Source organism: Saccoglossus kowalevskii, chromosome 18 (genome assembly GCF_978046115.1).
Source record: "Saccoglossus kowalevskii chromosome 18, keSacKowa6.1, whole genome shotgun sequence".
Lineage (NCBI taxonomy): Eukaryota > Metazoa > Hemichordata > Enteropneusta > Harrimaniidae > Saccoglossus > Saccoglossus kowalevskii.
The window spans coordinates 2,129,130-2,143,929 of NC_140658.1; positions in this window are offsets into that span (position 1 = coordinate 2,129,130).

Below are 14,800 nucleotides of genomic sequence, written 5' to 3' on the forward strand. Positions count from 1 at the left end.
GTTCAGACACATAGGTCACATGACCAGGCCGCCATCTTGGGTTAAAGGCGAAATTTTCAATGCCGAATTGCACACCTTTCTGAGGGTCTGAGTGCTCCAATTTTTTTATGGCAGTAGCAGTGGGATAAGGGCTACAAATTTCATCAAAAAAAACATTAGCGGTCACGTGACTAATTTTTTTCTAGAATTTTTTTAATTTTGTTTTGCATCTCATTTGCATAATTTTCAACTAATCAACTAACCCTGAATAACTTTGAAAGATCATATGACATAGTATTTAATTCCAAAATATTGAGTCCAGGCGATAAGCCGTTTTTTATAAGAAGATTTTAGAATGTTTTTTTTATATTTTTTTTGTTCTTTTATATGGTCACGTGACCTCATTTTATAGACATAATTGCAATATCTCAAGCACTGTTACAGATAGGAACATGCAACCAATGCAATATTGAAGTGATGGTACACGAAATTTTACTAACAAACAAGATGACCATATATGGTCATGTTACCTCATTAAATATGCATAAATGTAATATATCAAGCACTGTTACAGATAGGGACATGCAACCTGTGCAATATCGAAGCTATAAGACACGAGATGTGACTAACTAATGTGATGACCATATATGGACATGTGACTTCATCAAATATGCATAAATTTAATAACTCAAGCACTGTTACAGCCGGGAACATGCAACCTGTGCAATATCGAAGCTATGAGACAAGAGATGTGACAAACTAATGTGATGACCATATATGGTCATGTGATCTCGTCAAATATGCATAAATGTAATATATCAAGCACTGTTACAGATAGGGACATGCAACCTGTGCAATATCGAAGCTATAAGACACGAGATGTGACTAACTAATGTGATGACCATATATGGACATGTGACTTCATCAAATATGCATAAATTTAATAACTCAAGCACCTTTACTGCCGGGAACATGCAACCTGTGCAATATCGAAGCTATGAGACAAGAGATGTGACTAACTAATGTGATGACCATATATGGTCATGTGATCTCGTCAAATATGCATAAAGGTAATAACTCAAGTACTGTTACAGACAGGAACATGCAACTACTGCAATATCGAAGCTATGAGACAAGATATGTGACTAACTAATGTGATGACCATATATGGTCATGTGACCTCATCAAATATGCATAAATTTTATATCTCAAGCACTGTTACAGATAGGAACATGTAACCAGTGAAATATTGAAATTATTGCACAACAGAGGTGACTAACATATCCGATGTCCGTATATGGTAATGTGACCTCATCAAATATGCATAAATGTAATAACTCAAGCGCTGTTACAGACAGGAACATGCAACTAGTGCAATATTGAAGGTTTTGCACAAGAGAGATGAATAAAACATCTGATGACCATACACGGTCATGTGACATCATTAAATATGCATAAATGTAATAACTCAAGCACTGTTACAGACGGGAACATGCAACCTGTGCAATATCGAATCTATGGAACAAGAGATGTGACTAACTAATGTGATGACCATATATGATCATGTGACCACATCAAATATGCATAGATGTTATATCTCAAGCACTGTTGCAGATAAGAACATGCAACCAATGCAATATTGAAGTTATTGCACAACAGACCTGACAAAAACATCTGATGACCATATATGGTCATGGGACATCATTAAATATGCAAGACTGTAATTCCTTAAGCACTGTTACAGACAGGAACATGTAACATGTTTAGTATGAAGGCCATGCAATTTCCTTTAATATACTATTGTCAATGATGCTGATTTTGGAATGCTGCTAATAAGTCAGTGGGCTCGAAACCCGACATTGCTGCAACGCAGCTATATTTATTATTATTATTATTATTATTCTTCCGCCTAAATTTTTGGTCACGCTTTATGTCAACGCCGTTGGACCGATCAATTCAATACTTGCCACAATGGTAAAGCTATATGAGATCTGGTGCATATCCTAAGTTCAGACACGTAGGTCACATGACCAGGCCGCCATCTTGGATTAAAGGCGAAATTTTCAATGCCGAATTGCGCACCTTTTTGAGGGTCTGAGTGCTCCAATTTTTTTATGATAGTAGCAGTGCGACAAGGGCTACAAATCTCATCAAAAAAAACTTTAGCGGTCACGTGACTTTTTTTTTTAGAATTTTTTTAAATTTTGTTTTGCATCTCATTTGCATAATTTTCGACAAATCAACTAACCCTGAATAACTTTGAAAGATCATATGACATAGTATTTAATTCCAAAATATGGAAGTCCAGGCGAAAAGCCGTTTTTTATAAGAAGATTTTAGAATGTTTTTTCATATTTTTTTGTTCTTTTATATGGTCACGTGACCTCATTTTATAGACATAATTGCAATATCTCAAGCACTGTTACAGATAGGAACATGCAACCAGTGCAATATTGAAGTGATGGTACATGAAATTCTACTAACAAACAAGATGACCATATATGGTCATGTGATCTCATTAAATATGCATAAATGTAATATATCAAGCACTGTTACAGATAGGGACATGCAACCTGTGCATTATCGAAGCTATAAGACACGAGATGTGACTAACTAATGTGATGACCATATATGGTCATGTGACTTCATCAAATATACATAAATGTAATAACTCAAGCACAGTTACAGACAGGAACATGCAACCAGTGCAATATTGAAGTGATGGTACATGAAATTTTACTAACAAACAAGATGACCATATATGGTCATGTGACCTCATTGAATATGCATAAATGTAATATATCAAGCACTGTTACAGATAGCGACATGTAACCTGTGCAATATCGAAGCTATGGGTCAAGAGATGTGACTAACTAACGTGATGACTATATATGATCATGTGACCTCATCAAATATGCATAAATGTAATAACTCAAGCAGTGTTACAGACGGGAACATGCAACCTATGCAATATCGAAGCTATGGGACAAGAGATGAGACTAACTGATGTGATGACCATATATGGTCATGTGACCTCATCAAATATGCATAAATGTGATATTTGAAACACAGTAACAGATAGAAACACACAACCTGTGCAATATCGAAGCTATGAGACAAGATATGTGACTAACACATCTGAGGCCCATACACGGTCATGTGACATCATTAAATATGCATAAATGTAATAACTCAAGCACTGTTACAGACGGGAACATGCAACCTGTGCAATATCGAATCTATGGAACAAGAGATGTGACTAACTAATGTGATGACCACATATGGTCATGTGACCTCATCAAATATGCATAAATGTTACATCTCAAGCACTGTTACAGATAGGAAAATGCAACCAATGCAATATTGAAGTTATTGCACAACAGAGCTGACAAAAACATCTGATGACCATATATGGTCATGGGACATCATTAAATATGCAAGATTGTAATACCTTAAGCACTGTTACAGACAGGAACATGCAACATGTTTAGTATGAAGGCCATGCAATTTCCTTTAATATATTATTGTCAATGATGCTGATTTTGGAACGCTGCTAATAAGTCAGTGGGCTCGAAACCCGACATTGCTGCAACGCAGCTATATTTATTATTATTATTCTTCCGCCGTTTTTCGGTCACACTTTATGTCAACGCTGTTGGACCGATCAGTTCCATACTTGCCACAATGGTAAAGCTATATGAGATCTGGTGCATATCCTAAGTTCAGACACATAGGTCACATGACCAGGCCGCCATCTTGGATTAAAGGCGAAATTTTCAATGCCGAATTGCGCACCTTTCTGAGGGTCTGAGTGCTCCAATTTTTTTATGATAGTAGCAGTGCTACAAGGGCTACAAATTTCATCAAAAAAAACTTTAGCGGTCATGTGACTTTTTTTTTTAGAATTTTTTTAAATTTTGTTTTGCATCTCATTTGCATAATTTTCGACAAATCAACTAACCCTGAATAACTTTGAAAGATCATATGACATAGTATTTAATTCCAAAATATTGAGTCCAGGCGATAAGCCGTTTTTTATAAGAAGATTTTAGAATGTTTTTCCATATTTTTTGTTCTTTTACATGGTCACGTGACCTCATTTTTTAGACATAATTGCAATATCTCAAGCACTGTTACAGATAGGAACATGCAATCAGTGCAATATTGAAGTGTTGGTACATGAAATTCTACTAACAAACAAGATGACCATATATGGTCATGTGATCTCATTAAATATGCATAAATGTAATATATCAAGCACTGTTACAGATAGAGACATGCAACCTGAGCAATATCGAAGCTATAAGACACGAGATGTGACTAACTAATGTGATGACCATATATGGTCATGTGACTTCATCAAATATGCATAAATGTAATAAGTCAAGCACAGTTACAGACGGGAACATGCAACCAGTGCAATATTGAAGTGATGGTACATGAAATTTTACTAACAAACAATATGACCATATATGGTCATATGACCTCATTGAATATGCATAAATGTAATATATCAAGCACTGTAAGAGTTAGGGACATGCAACCTGTGCAATATCGAAGCTATGGGTCAAGAGATGTGACTAACTAATGTGATAACCATATATGGTCATGTGACCTCATCAAATATGCATAAATATTATATTTGAAACACAGTAACAGATAGAAACACGCAACCAGTGCAATATTGAAGTAATTGCACAACAGAGGTGACTGACATATCCGATGACTATATATGATCATGTGACCTCATCAAATATGCATAAATGTAATAACTCAAGCACTGTTGCAGACAGGAACATGCAACTAGTGCAGTATTGAAGGTATTGCACCAGAAAGGTGACTAACATATCCGATGACCATATATGATCATGTGACGTCATTGAATATGCATAATTGTAATATCTCAAGCAGAATCACAGATAGAGACATGCAACCTATGCAATATCGAAGCTATGGGACGAGAGATGTCATATGACCTCATTGAATATGCATAAATGTAATATATCAAGCACTGTAAGAGTTAGGGACATGCAACCTGTGCAATATCGAAGCTATGGGTCAAGAGATGTGACTAACTAATGTGATAACCATATATGGTCATGTGACCTCATCAAATATGCATAAATATTATATTTGAAACACAGTAACAGATAGAAACACGCAACCAGTGAAATATTGAAGTAATTGCACAACAGAGGTGACTGACATATCCGATGACTATATATGATCATGTGACCTCATCAAATATGCATAAATGTAATAACTCAAGCACTGTTACAGATAGAAAAATGCAACCTGTGCAATATTCAAGCTATTAGACAAGAGATATGACTAACTAATGTAATGACCATATATGGTCATGTGACGTCATTGAATATGCATAATTGTAATATCTCAAGCAGAATCACCGATAGAGACATGCAACCTATGCAATATCGAAGCTATGGGACAAGAGATGTGACTAACAAACAAGATGACCGTATATGGTCATGTGACCTCATTAAAAATGTGTAAATGTAATATATCAAGCACTGTTACAGATAGGGATATGCAACCTGTGCAATATCGAAGCTATAAGACACGAGATGTGACTAACTAATGTGATGACCATATATGGTCATGTGACTTCATCAAATATGCATAAATGTAATAACTCAAGCACAGTTACAGACGGGAACATGCAACCAGTGCAATATTGAAGTGATGGTACATGAAATTTTACTAACAAACAAGATGACCATATATGGTCATGTGACCTCATTGAATATGCATAAATGTAATATATCAAGCACTGCAAGAGTTAGGGACATGCAACCTGTGCAATATCGAAGGTATGGGTCAAGAGATGTGGCTAACTAATGTGATGACCATATATGGTCATGTGACTTCATTAAATATGCATAATTGAATTATCTCAAGCACTGTTACAGACATGAACATGCAACCTGTGCAAAATCGAAGCTGTGGGACATGAGATGTGAGTAACTAATGTGATGACCGTATATGGTCATGTGACGTCATTAAATATGCATAATTGTAATATCTCAAGCAGAATCACAGATAGAGACATGCAACCTATGCAATATCGAAGCTATGAGACAAGAGATGTGGCTAACTAATGTGATGACCATATATGGTCATGTAATTTCATCAAATATGCATAAATGTAATAACTCAAGCACTGTTACAGATAGGAACATGCAACCAGTGCAATATTGAAGCTATTGCACAACAGAAGTGACTAACACATCCGATGACAATATATGGTCATGTGACCTCATCAAATATCCATAAATGTTATATCTCAAGCACTGTTACAGATAGGAACATGCAACCAGTGCAATATTGAAGCTATTGCACAACAGAAGTCACTAACATATCCGATGACCATATATGGTCATGTTACCTCATCAAATAAGCATAAATGTAATAACTCAAGCACTATTACAGACGGGAACATGCAACCTGTGCAATATCGAATCTATGGAACAAGAGATGTGACTAACTAATGTGATGACCATATATGGTCATGTGACCTCATCAAATATGCATAAACGCTATATTTGAAACACAGTAACAGAAAGAAACACATAAACTGTGCAATATCGAAGCTATGAGACAAGATATGTGACTAACACATCTGATGCCCATACACGGTCATGTGACCTCATCAAATATGCATAAATGTTACATCTCAAGCACTGTTACAGATAGGAAAATGCAACCAATGCAATATTGAAGTTATTGCACAACAGAGCTGACAAAAACATCTGATGACCATATATGGTCATGGGATATCATTTAATATGCAAGATTGTAATACCTTAAGCACCTTTACAGACAGGAACATGCAACATGTTTAGTATGAAGGCCATGCAATTTTCTTTAATATATTATTGCCAATGATGCTGATTTTGGAACGCTGCTAATAAGTCAGTGGGCTCGAAACCCGACATTGCTGCAACGCAGCTATATTTATTATTATTAGGGTTTCGAGCCCATTTGGTCGAAACCCTATTGTAATTGTTCCGTTTATTATTATTATTATTATTATTATTCTTCCGCCTAAATTTTTGGTCACGCTTTATGTCAACACCGTTGGACCGATCAGTTCCATACTTGCCACAATGGTAAAGCTGTATGAGATCTGGTGCATATCCTAAGTTCAGACACATAGGTCACATGACCAGGCCGCCATCTTGGATTAAAGGCGAAATTTTCAATGCCGAATTGCGCACCTTTCTGAGGGTCTGAGTGCTCCAATTTTTTTATGATAGTAGCAGTGCGACAAGGGCTACAAATTTCATCAAAAAAAACTTTAGCGGTCACGTGACTAATTTTTTTCTAGAATTTTTTTAATTTTCTTTTGCATCTCATTTGCATAATTTTCGACTAATCAACTATCCCTGAATAACTTTGAAAGATCATATGACATAGTATTTAATTCCAAAATATGAAGTCCAGGCGATAAGCCGTTTTTTAGAAGAAGATTTTAGAATGTTTTTTCATATTTTTTTTGTTCTTTTATATGGTCACGTGACCTCATTTTATAGACATAATTGCAATATCTCAAGCACTTTTACAGATAGGAACATGCAACCAGTGCAATATTGAAGTGATGGTACATGAAATTCTACTAACAAACAAGATGACCATATATGGTCATGTGATCTCATTAAATATGCATAAATGTAATATATCAAGCACTGTTACAGATAGCGACATGCAACCTGTGCAATATCGAAGCTATAAGACACGAGATGTGACTAACTAATGTGATGACCATATATGGTCATGTGACTTCATCAAATATGCATAAATGTAATAACTCAAGCACAGTTACAGACGGGAACATGCAACCAGTGCAATATTGAAGTGATGGTACATGAAATTTTACTAACAAACAAGATGACCATATATGGTCATGTGACCTCATTGAATATGATTAAATGTAATATATCAAGCACTGTAAGAGTTAGGGACATGCATCCTGTGCAATATCGAAGGTATGGGTCAAGAGATGTGACTAACTAATGTGATGACCATATATGGTCATGTGACTTCATTAAATATGCATAATTGAATTATCTCAAGCACTGTTACAGTTAGAAACATGCAACCTGAGCAATATCGAAGCTGTGAGACAAGAGATGTGACTAACTAATGTGATGACCATATATGGTCATGTAATTTCATCAAATATGCATACATGAAATAACTCAAGCACTGTTACAGACATGAACATGCAACCTGTGCAAAATCGAAGCTATGGGACATGAGATGTGAGTAACTAATGAGATGACCGTATATGGTCATGTGACGTCATTAAATATGCATAATTGTAATATCTCAAGCAGAATCACAAATAGAGACATGCAACATATGCAATATCGAAGCTATGAGACAAGAGATGTGACTAACTAATGTGATGACCATATATGGTCATGTAACTTCATCAAATATGCATAAATGTAGTAACTCAAGCACTGTTACAGATAGGAACATGCAACCAGTGCAATATTGAAGCTATTGCACAACAGAAGTGACTAACACATCTGATGACCATATATGGTCATGTGACCTCATCAAATATGCATAAATGTTATATCTCAATCACTGTTACAGATAGGAACATGCAACCAGTGCAATATTGAAGCTATTGCACAACAGAAGTGACTAACATATCTGATGACCATATATGGTCATGTGACCTCATCAAATAAGCATAAATGTAATAACTCAAGCACTATTACAGACGGGAACATGCAACCTGTGCAATATCGAATCTATGGAACAATAGATGTGACTAACTAATGTGATGACCATATATGGTCATGTGACCTCATCAAATATGCATAAATGTTATATGTCAAGCACTGATACAGATAGGAACATGCAACCAGTGCAATATTAAAGTTATTGCACAACAGAAGTGACCGACACATCCGATGTCCATATATGGTCATGTGACATCATTAAATATGTATGATTGTAAAACATTAAGCACTGTTACAGACAGGAACATGTAACATGTTTAGTATGAAGGCCATGCAAATCCATTAATATATTCTTGTCGATGATGCTGGTTTTGGAACGCTGCTAATAAGTCAGTGGGCTCGAAACCCGACATTGCTGCAACGCAGCTATATTTAGGGTTTCGAGCCCATTTGGTCGAAACCCTTTTGTAATTGTTCCGTTTATTATTATTATTATTATTATTATTATTATTATTCTTCCGCCTAAATTTTTGGTCACGCTTTATGTCAACACCGTTGGACCGATCAGTTCCATACTTGCCACAATGGTAAAGCTGTATGAGATCTGGTGCATATCCTAAGTTCAGACACATAGGTCACATGACCAGGCCGCCATCTTGGATTAAAGGCGAAATTTTCAATGCCGAATTGCGCACCTTTCTGAGGGTCTGAGTGCTCCAATTTTTTTATGATAGTAGCAGTGCGACAAGGGCTACAAATTTCATCAAAAAAAACTTTAGCGGTCACGTGACTTTTTTTTTTAGAATTTTTTTAAATTTTGTTTTGCATCTCATTTGCATAATTTTCGACAAATCAACTAACCCTGAATAACTTTGAAAGATCATATGACATAGTATTTAATTCCAAAATATGGAAGTCCAGGCGAAAAGCCGTTTTTTATAAGAAGATTTTAGAATGTTTTTTCATATTTGTTTGTTCTTTTATATGGTCACGTGACCTCATTTTATAGACATAATTGCAATATCTCAAGCACTGTTACAGATAGGAACATGCAACCAGTGCAATATTGAAGTGATGGTACATGACATTCTACTAACAAACAAGATGACCATATATGGTCATGTGATCTCATTAAATATGCATAAATGTAATATATCAAGCACTGTTACAGATAGGGACATGCAACCTGTGCAATATCGAAGCTATAAGACACGAGATGTGACTAACTAATGTGATGACCATATATGGTCATGTGACTTCATCAAATATGCATAAATGTAATAACTCAAGCACAGTTACAGACGGGAACATGCAACCAGTGCAATATTGAAGTGATGGTACATGAAATTTTACTAACAAACAAGATGACCATATATGGTCATGTGACCTCATTGAATATGCATAAATGTAATATATCAAGCACTGCAAGAGTTAGGGACATGCAACCTGTGCAATATCGAAGGTATGGGTCAAGAGATGTGGCTAACTAATGTGATGACCATATATGGTCATGTGACTTCATTAAATATGCATAATTGAATTATCTCAAGCACTGTTACAGACATGAACATGCAACCTGTGCAAAATCGAAGCTGTGGGACATGAGATGTGAGTAACTAATGTGATGACCGTATATGGTCATGTGACGTCATTAAATATGCATAATTGTAATATCTCAAGCAGAATCACAGATAGAGACATGCAACCTATGCAATATCGAAGCTATGAGACAAGAGATGTGGCTAACTAATGTGATGACCATATATGGTCATGTAATTTCATCAAATATGCATAAATGTAATAACTCAAGCACTGTTACAGATAGGAACATGCAACCAGTGCAATATTGAAGCTATTGCACAACAGAAGTGACTAACACATCCGATGACAATATATGGTCATGTGACCTCATCAAATATCCATAAATGTTATATCTCAAGCACTGTTACAGATAGGAACATGCAACCAGTGCAATATTGAAGCTATTGCACAACAGAAGTCACTAACATATCCGATGACCATATATGGTCATGTTACCTCATCAAATAAGCATAAATGTAATAACTCAAGCACTATTACAGACGGGAACATGCAACCTGTGCAATATCGAATCTATGGAACAAGAGATGTGACTAACTAATGTGATGACCATATATGGTCATGTGACCTCATCAAATATGCATAAACGCTATATTTGAAACACAGTAACAGAAAGAAACACATAAACTGTGCAATATCGAAGCTATGAGACAAGATATGTGACTAACACATCTGATGCCCATACACGGTCATGTGACATCATTAAATATGCATAAATGTAATAACTCAAGCACTGTTACAGACGGGAACATGCAACCTGTGCAATATCGAATCTATGGAACAAGAGATGTGACTAACTAATGTGATGACCACATATGGTCATGTGACCTCATCAAATATGCATAAATGTTACATCTCAAGCACTGTTACAGATAGGAAAATGCAACCAATGCAATATTGAAGTTATTGCACAACAGAGCTGACAAAAACATCTGATGACCATATATGGTCATGGGACATCATTAAATATGCAAGATTGTAATACCTTAAGCACTGTTACAGACAGGAACATGCAACATGTTTAGTATGAAGGCCATGCAATTTCCTTTAATATATTATTATCAATGATGCTGATTTTGGAACGCTGCTAATAAGTCAGTGGGCTCGAAACCCGACATTGCTGCAACGCAGCTATATTTATTATTATTATTCTTCCGCCTAAATTTTTGGTCACGCTTTATGTCAACACCGTTGGACCGATCAGTTCCATACTTGCCACAACGGTAAATCTGTAGAAGATCTGGTGCATATCCTAAGTTCAGACACATAGGTCACATGACCAGGCCGCCATCTTGGATTAAAGGCGAAATTTTCAATGCCGAATTGCGCACCTTTCTGAGGGTCTGAGTGCTCCAATTTTTTTATGATAGTAGCAGTGCGACAAGGACTACAAATTTCATCAAAAAAAACTTTAGCGGTCACGTGACTTTTTTTTTTAGAATTTTTTTAAATTTTGTTTTGCATCTCATTTGCATAATTTTCGACAATTCAACTAATCCTGAATAACTTTGAAAGATCATATGACATAGTATTTAATTCCAAAATATGGAAGTCCAGGCGAAAAGCCGTTTTTTATAAGAAGATTTTAGAATGTTTTTTTCATATTTTTTTGTTCTTTTATATGGTCACGTGACCTCATTTTATAGACATAATTGCAATATCTCAAGCACTGTTACAGATAGGAACATGCAACCAGTGCAATATTGAAGTGATGGTACATGAAATTCTACTAACAAACAAGATGACCATATATGGTCATGTGATCTCATTAAATATGCATAAATGTAATATATCAAGCACTGTTACAGATAGGGACATGCAACCTGTGCAATATCGAAGCTATAAGACACGAGATGTGACTAACTAATGTGATGACCATATATGGTCATGTGACTTCATCAAATATGCATAAATTTAATAACTCAAGCACTGTTACAGACATGAACATGCAACCTGTGCAAAATCGAAGCTGTGGGACATGAGATGTGAGTAACTAATGTGATGACCGTATATGGTCATGTGACGTCATTAAATATGCATAATTGTAATATATCAAGCAGAATCACAGATAGAGACATGCAACCTATGCAATATCGAAGCTATGAGACAAGAGATGTGGCTAACTAATGTGATGACCGTATATGGTCATGTGACGTCATTAAATATGCATAATTGTAATATATCAAGCAGAATCACAGATAGAGACATGCAACCAGTGCAATATTGAAGCTATTGCACAACAGAAGTCACTAACATATCCGATGACCATATATGGTCATGTGACCTCATCAAATAAGCATAAATGTAATAACTCAAGCACTATTACAGACGGGAACACACAACCTGTGCAATATCGAAGCTATGAGACAAGATATGTGACTAACACATCTGATGCCCATACACGGTCATGTGACATCATTAAATATGCATAAATGTAATAACTCAAGCACTGTTACAGACGGGAACATGCAACCTGTGCAATATCGAATCTATGGAACAAGAGATGTGACTAACTAATGTGATGACCACATATGGTCATGTGACCTCATCAAATATGCATAAATGTTACATCTCAAGCACTGTTACAGATAGGAAAATGCAACCAATGCAATATTGAAGTTATTGCACAACAGAGCTGACAAAAACATCTGATGACCATATATGGTCATGGGACATCATTAAATATGCAAGATTGTAATACCTTAAGCACTGTTACAGACAGGAACATGCAACATGTTTAGTATGAAGGCCATGCAATTTCCTTTAATATATTATTGTCAATGATGCTGATTTTGGAACGCTGCTAATAAGTCAGTGGGCTCGAAACCCGACATTGCTGCAACGCAGCTATATTTAGGGTTTCGAGCCCATTTGGTCGAAACCCTTTTGTAATTGTTCCGTTTATTATTATTATTATTATTATTATTATTATTATTCTTCCGCCTAAATTTTTGGTCACGCTTTATGTCAACACCGTTGGACCGATCAGTTCCATACTTGCCACAATGGTAAAGCTTTATGAGATCTGGTGCATATCCTAAGTTCAGACACATAGGTCACATGACCAGGCCGCCATCTTGGATTAAAGGCGAAATTTTCAATGCCGAATTGCGCACCTTTCTGAGGGTCTGAGTGCTCCAATTTTTTTATGATAGTAGCAGTGCGACAAGGGCTACAAATCTCATCAAAAAAAACTTTAGCGGTCACGTGACTTTTTTTTTTAGAATTTTTTTAAATTTTGTTTTGCATCTCATTTGCATAATTTTCGACAAATCAACTAACCCTGAATAACTTTGAAAGATCATATGACATAGTATTTAATTCCAAAATATGGAAGTCCAGGCGAAAAGCCGTTTTTTATAAGAAGATTTTAGAATGTTTTTTCATATTTTTTTGTTCTTTTATATGGTCACGTGACCTCATTTTATAGACATAATTGCAATATCTCAAGCACTGTTACAGATAGGAACATGCAACCAGTGCAATATTGAAGTGATGATACATGAAATTCTACTAACAAACAAGATGACCATATATGGTCATGTGATCTCATTAAATATGCATAAATGTAATATATCAAGCACTGTTACAGATAGGGACATGCAACCTGTGCATTATCGAAGCTATAAGACACGAGATGTGACTAACTAATGTGATGACCATATATGGTCATGTGACTTCATCAAATATGCATAAATGTAATATCTCAAACACTGTTACAGATAGAAACATGCAACCAGTGCAATATTGAAATTATGGTACATGAAATTTTACTAACAAACAAGATGACCATATATGGTCATGTGACCTCATTGAGTATGCATAAATGTAATAAATCAAACACTGCAAGAGTTAGGGACATGCAACCTGTACAATATCGAAGCTGTGGGACATGAGATGTGAGTAACTAATGTGATGACCGTATATGGTCATGTGACGTCATTAAATATGCATAATTGTAATATCTAAAGCAGAATCACAGATAGAGACATGCAACCTATGCAATATCGAAGCTATGAGACAAGAGATGTGGCTAACTAATGCGATGACCATATATGGTCATGTAATTTCATCAAATATGCATAAATGTAATAACTCAAGCACTGTTACAGATAGGAACATGCAACCAGTGCAATATTGAAGCTATTGCACAACAGAAGTGACTAACACATCCGATGACCATATATGGTCATGTGACTTCATCAAATATGCATATATGTTATATCTCAAGCACTGTTACAGATAGGAACATGCAACCAGTGCAATATTGAAGCTATTGCACAACAGAAGTCACTAACATATCCGATGACCATATATGGTCATGTGACCTCATCAAATAAGCATAAATGTAATAACTCAAGCACTATTACAGACGGGAACATGCAACCTGTGCAATATCGAATCTATGGAACAAGAGATGTGACTAACTAATGTGATGACCATATATGGTCATGTGACCTCATCAAATATGCATAAATGTTATATTTGAAACACAGTAACAGAAA